A 6883-nucleotide genomic window follows, 5' to 3' on the forward strand; every position below is an offset into this window, starting at 1 on the left:
GAATCGACTCCACGGTAATGGGTTTAGTGGGTACGAAGTGATTATCTCGTTGTGGTTTTACTGCATTTCCATGATGACTAATGATGTTGAACATCTTTTCATGCGCTTATTGGCCATTTGTGTATCTTCCTTAGAGAAATGTCTATTTATTTGTCCATTTATTAATTGGATATGATTAACTGGATTAATATGATAATGTATTATGATAATTTTATTTTTTGATGGGTCCTGCAATAACTTGTCTCTGACTTTAGAGGAGATATCCTGACCTGGCCCAGACCATTGTAGCCCTAGAAACATCCCTGACATGACAAGCCATTGAACTTTGACGGAGTTTGTCTTCATACTCTGATCACCAGGTACAATTAGCATGATGTCTTCAACACAATGGGCCAGCGTGATGTTCTGTGGGTAATTAAGGTTCCTCCGGACTATATTGTGGCAAGTAGCAGGAGAGTGAATGCAGAATTTTTCCTTAAGTTTCTTTGCTTCCACTTCATTCAAGGGGCTCCAGTTATGTGAACTGGCTTAGGTCTGGGAACTGATTAAGAGGCCATGAATTCCCCCAGTGGAGATTCCAGTTAGGTTTCTGCCCACTAGATCTAGAATTTTCCCACCTATACACCATATACCAAACACTACCCCACTAGGCTATCAATCTATTCCATTTCTTGGGACCCTGTGATCTATTAGATATCACCTTGGTTTCCTGTGGTCAAAACATTCTAATTATCACAGTACCTCCATGTTCGTGGTTGGTCATTCCCCTAAACACGCTCTTTACTTCTATCAGAAGAAGCCAGCTGACTCTGAAATTTTTACAATCACTATGGCACCCAGTGGAGTCCTGGTGGTGCAGTGGTTAACAGCTCAGCTGTTCACCAAAAAGTTCGGCAGTTTGAATCCACCAGCTGTTCCTTGGAAACCCTATGGGACAGTTCTACTCTGTCCTACAGAGTTGCTGTAAGTTGAAATCAACTCAATGGCAATGTTTGGTTTGGTTTTGGTAGGGCATCCAAAGGAGCTCTGGTGGCGCAACAGTTAAGCACTCAGCTGTTAATGGAAAGGTGGGCAGTTCGAACTCACCCAGCAGCTCCACTGGCGATCTACTCCGATAAAGATTATGGCCAAGAAAACCCTATGGGGTAGTTCTACTCTGTCACATGCGGTCGACTTGACAGCACCTAACAACAATAACAAGATAGCACCCAACTCTCTCTACACCTTGCCCTCAACTTGCACTTTAACCCATGTCACCACTGGTCATGATTTGAATAATCATGATGCCACAGCGTGCTGTGGATTGCCTGGGGGCCATTTCATCCTGGTAAAAGAGGTATCCATGGGCAACTCAAATAGGTGAGCAGCTAGTGGTGCGCTGGTAATGTTGAACAACTGAGTCTCAAAAACAAAAACAAAAAAAAAAAGAAGAAAGGAAGAAAATAAAAGAGTTATAATTTGCAGCATTTGCCAGTTTCCATGGTGTGAACATTCCCATGATCTCAAGCTATCAGCATAATTTCACTGAACACATAGTTGGAAAGAGATGCACGCCATCAGCTCTTGTGAGCTGGTGGGAGCAGTCTGCAGAGCACCATTATGAACAAGCCAATCCTCAAACTTGATTTTGATGGTCTGGTTCCTGGAGCTGCTCCTGGAATGCATTACCATATCAGTCAAGGGCCTAGCAGAAAACAGATGGCACACTCAAATTGAGTAATTTGAGGGAATTTTAATAAAATAATTATTTACTAATGGTAGACAAATAGTGGGCAGGGTGTAAAGAAACCACAAAAGAGAGTGAAGCTCCCTGAGGCTAGTAAGAGTGGGGCTCTGTTACCACCCCTGGGTCTGAGGTGGGAGGGAGGGAGTGGGTTCTGGAACCTGGAGAGAGAGGAGGTCACCTGATAGGAGCTGTGTGCTTGAGTCAAAGGATGCAGCCAGCCTACAGCAACCCCATGAGGGGAGCCAGGGGAATAGATGCTCTCACTGCATTCTCCTCCTGCCCTCACAGCTCCCCATTAATAGGGTGACCAACTGTCCCAGATTGTCCTGGAGTCCTTGGTGGGGCAGTGGTTAAGAGCTCAGGCTGTTAACCAAAAAGTTGGCAGTCTGAATCCATCAGTCGCTCCTTGGAAACCCTATGGGGCAGTTCTACTCTGTCCTATAGAGTAGTTATGAATCAGAATCAACTTGACGGCAATGGGTTTTTTTGGTCCTGGTTTTAGCACTGAAAGTTCTGGGAAACCAATTTGGCAATTAGCGTGGAAGGTTGAGGGGAAGTACAAAAGTCATTTGGTGGCTAAAAAAACAAAACAAAACAAAACAGGAAATGAAAGTAACACTGTTTTTGGTGTAGGTGGGTACAGCATAGATATTTGCCTTCCATAGCTACTGTCCCTGTGTTTTCCTCTGACTGCTGATGTTGGCAACCATAATTTGTGGTTTGCCTTACACCCTCTCCTCACTTATCAACATGGTTAGTTTCCAAAGATCAGGTCATTCTGTGAAATTGATGTTATGTGAAAATGGAGGATGACCACATCAGATCACAAAAGGGAGGATGACTACATCATTACACAACTGCCAAATTACATCATTACATAACTGCCAAACCACTAAGAGTCATGGCCCAGCCAAGCTGACACACAACCTTAACCATCACAGCCAGCATTACTCTCACCTCGCACCTTGATGTTTGTTACTAACAGACGTACATTTTTAATGTGCTAAATGGTCGGATAAAATATTTTTCACTACTGTTGTAAATGCAAAATGTCAGATAATCAGACAGTCAATAAATGAGAAGAGGGTGTAATAAATCATTCATTGCAGTGGTGGTTCAGTGGTAGAATTCTCGCCCTCTATGCAGGAGACCTGGGTTTGATGACAGGCCAATGCACCTCACGTGCAGCCACCACCCATCTTTCAGTTGTGGCTTGCGTGTGGCTACGATGCTAAACATATTTCAGCAGAGCTTCCAGGGTAGAGTGGATCCTAAATCTAATCACTTCTGAGTGGTGTCTTATAAAAGGAGCAGAATACACACAGATACACATACATGAGGGAAAGACAGACACCACGTGAAGACAGACACACTTGGATGCATCTACAAGCCCAGGAACGCCAAGGGTTGCTGGCAGCTGCTAGAAGCTGAAATAAACAAAAAGGACTTCTCCTTATAGCCACACCTTGAATTCAGACCTCTAGCCTCCTAAACTGTGAGGAAATAAATTTCTGTTCTTTAAAGACACCCAGTAGTGGCGTCCTTTGTTACAGCAGTGCTAGCAAACTAAGACGCGGGGTCTAACTGATTTTTCACACCGTAGCAACAGTCGTGCTTTCTACAGTGTATCAAGCAATGTATCAAATCATGGCAATGAAAAAATGTACCAGCTGTTAGGGTACTTTGATTTGAAAATGCACTTTCAGCTCATCATCTTCATCTCTATGAAGAGTTTAATGAAACTGCAGAAAACAAGAATGATTGTTGATACATTGTCCAAATACAAACCAGTATTTGCTCATCTTTCTGCACTTTCGGCAGACAGTGCAAACGCAAATTTTGGTAAATACCATTCAGTCTATAGACTTCTTACCAAAGAAAATGAAAAGAAGCCACATGTCCTGCACACCTCGTACACAACACCAACAGAGGTGCGGTTTGCTTACCGGGGACAGTGATGCTTTCATAATGAAATTTCTTGGTCACCTTTCAGTTTTCTCAAAAGTGTGCAGAAGCATTTAACGAGATGTTTTGCTTTGCAGAAATGGAAGGAGATAGCTTCTTTAGACATGTGCCTACAAGATGGGTATCGTTGCCGGCAGTGGAACAGATGTTAAAATGTTGGCCTGCCATAAAACTGTTTTCAAGGTTTGGGATAAGAATGCCCTTCTCTAATTTGGATATACACTGAGGATGAGAATGTAGAAAAGGATTACAACAAAGCAGAAGTTTATATGCTGTTTCTCCAACACAGTTTGATGGTCTTTGAAGAGGCCGCAGGAGCTTAGGAAAGGCTGGACTGACCGCACCTGAGCTGCCTGACGTTCTGTGTGGATTGTGACAAGAACTCATGTAACAAAAAAGGCATTCTTTTTTTTTTTTTAATAAGACTGCTTTCATCTAAGGAGCCCTGGTGGCACAGTGCTTAAGAGCTCTGGCGAACTACAGCAGTTTGAATCCACCAGTTGCTCCTTGGAGACCCTATGGGGCAGTTCTACTCTGTCCTATAGGGTTGCTATGAGTTGGAATCGACTCGACAGCAATGGGCTTTGGTTGGCTTTAATCTAAAAACAAAACAAAAAAAGATCAGAAAGGGGTAACTAAAATAAAGCAGGACTTTCTCAGTTTCTTTACTAAAACTGTAACTTATTTGGAGTCCAACGTAAGCTTTCACAAGTTCAAATTACCTCTGTGCTTTAGAATCACGGTATTAGTGTCTAGGGCTGCCGTAACCAACAACTACCAACTGGACGACTTAAATAACAGAAACGTATACTCTCATATTTCTGGAGGCCAGAAGTCCAAAATCAAGGTGTCAGGAGGGCCGTGCTCCCTCTGAAGCCTCTGGAGGAGAATCCTTTTTTGCTTCTTCCAGCTTCTGGTGTTTCCAGATGTTCATTCTAGTCTCTGCCACCATCTTCACAGGGGTCTTCACATGGCCTTCTTCACTCTGTCTTTTTTACCCTCTCTTCTCTTCTCAGGGTTTGTCATTGCACATGAGGCTCACCCTAACCCAGGATGACCTCATCTCGAGATCCTCAACTACATCTTGGAAGAGCCTTTTTCCAAATACCCACTGCGGTCGAGTTGATTCCGACTCATAGCAACCCTATAGGACGGAGTAGAACTGCCCCATAGGGTTTCCAAGGCTGTAATCTATGGAAGCAGACTTCCACAGCTTTCTCCTGCGGAGCAGCTGAGGGGTTCGAACTGCCGACCTTTTGGTTACCAGCCAAGCACTGTAACCACTGCACCACCAGGGCTCCTTTTTCCAAATAAGGTCATATTAAAGGTTCTGGGTGGATGCATCTTTTGGAGGGGTGCTATTCAACCCACTACAACCTTCACCCTGAGAAAGAGCATTTTAGCTTGTGATGTCAGCCGATGGGCTTCAGAGCAATTAAAAACGATGGGCATGTTTCTTTGTTGGTTTGTTTTTAGAGAAACATTGTGTTTAATGGTAAAACTTAGCACATTCCAGCACGGGGCATGGCCTGGAGTTGAAGCAGCGGGGACAGGTAGGTGACCCCCATGGAGCCTCACATGGGGAAGAGGATGAGGAAGGGGACCATCAAACAGAAGAGCCCCATGGCCTCAGACAGGGCAAAGCCCAGAATGGCATAGGGGAAGAGCTACTGCTTGAGAGACAGGTTCCTGGCATAACCCATGATCCAGCTGCCAAACCCTGTCCCAACGCCAGCCCCTGAATCAGCTGCACCAACTGTGGTGGCCCCAGCACCAATAAACTTGGCTGCTGTGTCAATGTCCTGGGACACAAGGCTGGTCTGAAACTCCCGTCTGGCCACCTGGATCAGGGAGCTGCTGTAGGAAGGCAGTTCAGATGGGATCTCTGGCCTCCTCAGGAACGAGGCAGACACAGGCCTGTTTAGACCCCTGGTACAACAGTGGACCAGAGCTGGAGGAGTGAGTAATGCCCCAGTGCTCTGCATATTTTCAGTCTCTCAGCTTTAGTTCTGGGTCTCAGCACTCAGCTCCCCCACCCACGTTTTGATGGGCGTCTTGGAGATGGGTAGCCTTTATGATGAATTTGTAGATACAGAGGACCTGACGGACACACACCTGGTCTACTGAAACAAGCCTGCAGATACAAAATGGGTGGGCATCTTGGTGCCATGGAAACTAACTCCTACACATAACATAGTCCATAAAGACAATGCTCCACATCCTAGTTTGGTGAGTAACATCTGGGGTCTTAACAGCTTGCAAGTGGCCATCTAAGATACAACTATTGCTCTCTACTCGTCTGGAGCTAAAAGGAAAAAAAGAAACCAAAGACTTAAAGAAAAAAACTAGTCTACAGAACCAATGGTCTACACAAACAATGACATCACCCACCTTGCGACAAGAAGAACTAGATGGTGCCTGGCTACCACTACCAACCGTTCCAACCAGGAACCCAATCGATGGTCCCAGATAGAACTGGAGAAAAATTTAGAACAAAACTCAAATTCCTAAAAAAAAAAGGCCAGGCTTATGTGGCTGGTAGAAACTAGATGAACCCCAGAGACTATCACCCTGAGATACTCTTTAAACTTGGAACTCAAACCACTCCCAGAGGTTACCTTTCAGCCAAATGACAGATTGACCCATAAAATAAATAATATCACCTGTGAGTACTATGTTCCTCAAAATAATCATCTAGATGAAACCAAATGGTAAACATTCACTCTAGGCCAAAGATGAGAAAGTAAGGGGGGACAGGGAAGCTAGATTAATGGAAACAGAACAACCAAAATGGAAATAACGAGAATGCTGACGTATTGTGAACAATCTAACTAGTGTCACTGAACAATATGTATAGAAATTTTTAAATAAGAACCTAATTTCCTGTGTAAACTTTCACCAAAAACACAATAAAATATTTTAAAAAAAAAGAAAAGAAAAAAAATAACTCCTACATGTCCAAGGCTTGCTAGTGCGTGCTCCACGGGCAAATGCTTTGGTTGAGAGGAAATCTAGCTCAATGTCATCACAGCACATGGCACCAGGAATCAGTGTAAGATGGGCTTAATAACAACACAGCTGCAAATCAAAGTGAATTTTGCGTCTGACTCTATCAGTTTTGCCACTACTTCCCTGGATGGCACACAGTTAAGTGCCGGATTACTAACTGAAAGTTTGGCTGTCTGAACCCAC

General features: G+C 44.0%; 1 pseudogene; it reads right to left on the minus strand.

The window, feature by feature from the left end:
• Positions 1–5265: 5265 nt before the first annotated feature.
• Positions 5266–5676, minus strand: LOC101360708 (ATP synthase F(0) complex subunit C1, mitochondrial pseudogene; annotated as a pseudogene).
• Between the last annotated feature and the right edge of the window lie 1207 nt (positions 5677–6883).

This window comes from Trichechus manatus, unplaced genomic scaffold, assembly GCF_000243295.1.
Source record: "Trichechus manatus latirostris isolate Lorelei unplaced genomic scaffold, TriManLat1.0 scaffold00177, whole genome shotgun sequence".
NCBI classification, from domain to species: domain Eukaryota; kingdom Metazoa; phylum Chordata; class Mammalia; order Sirenia; family Trichechidae; genus Trichechus; species Trichechus manatus.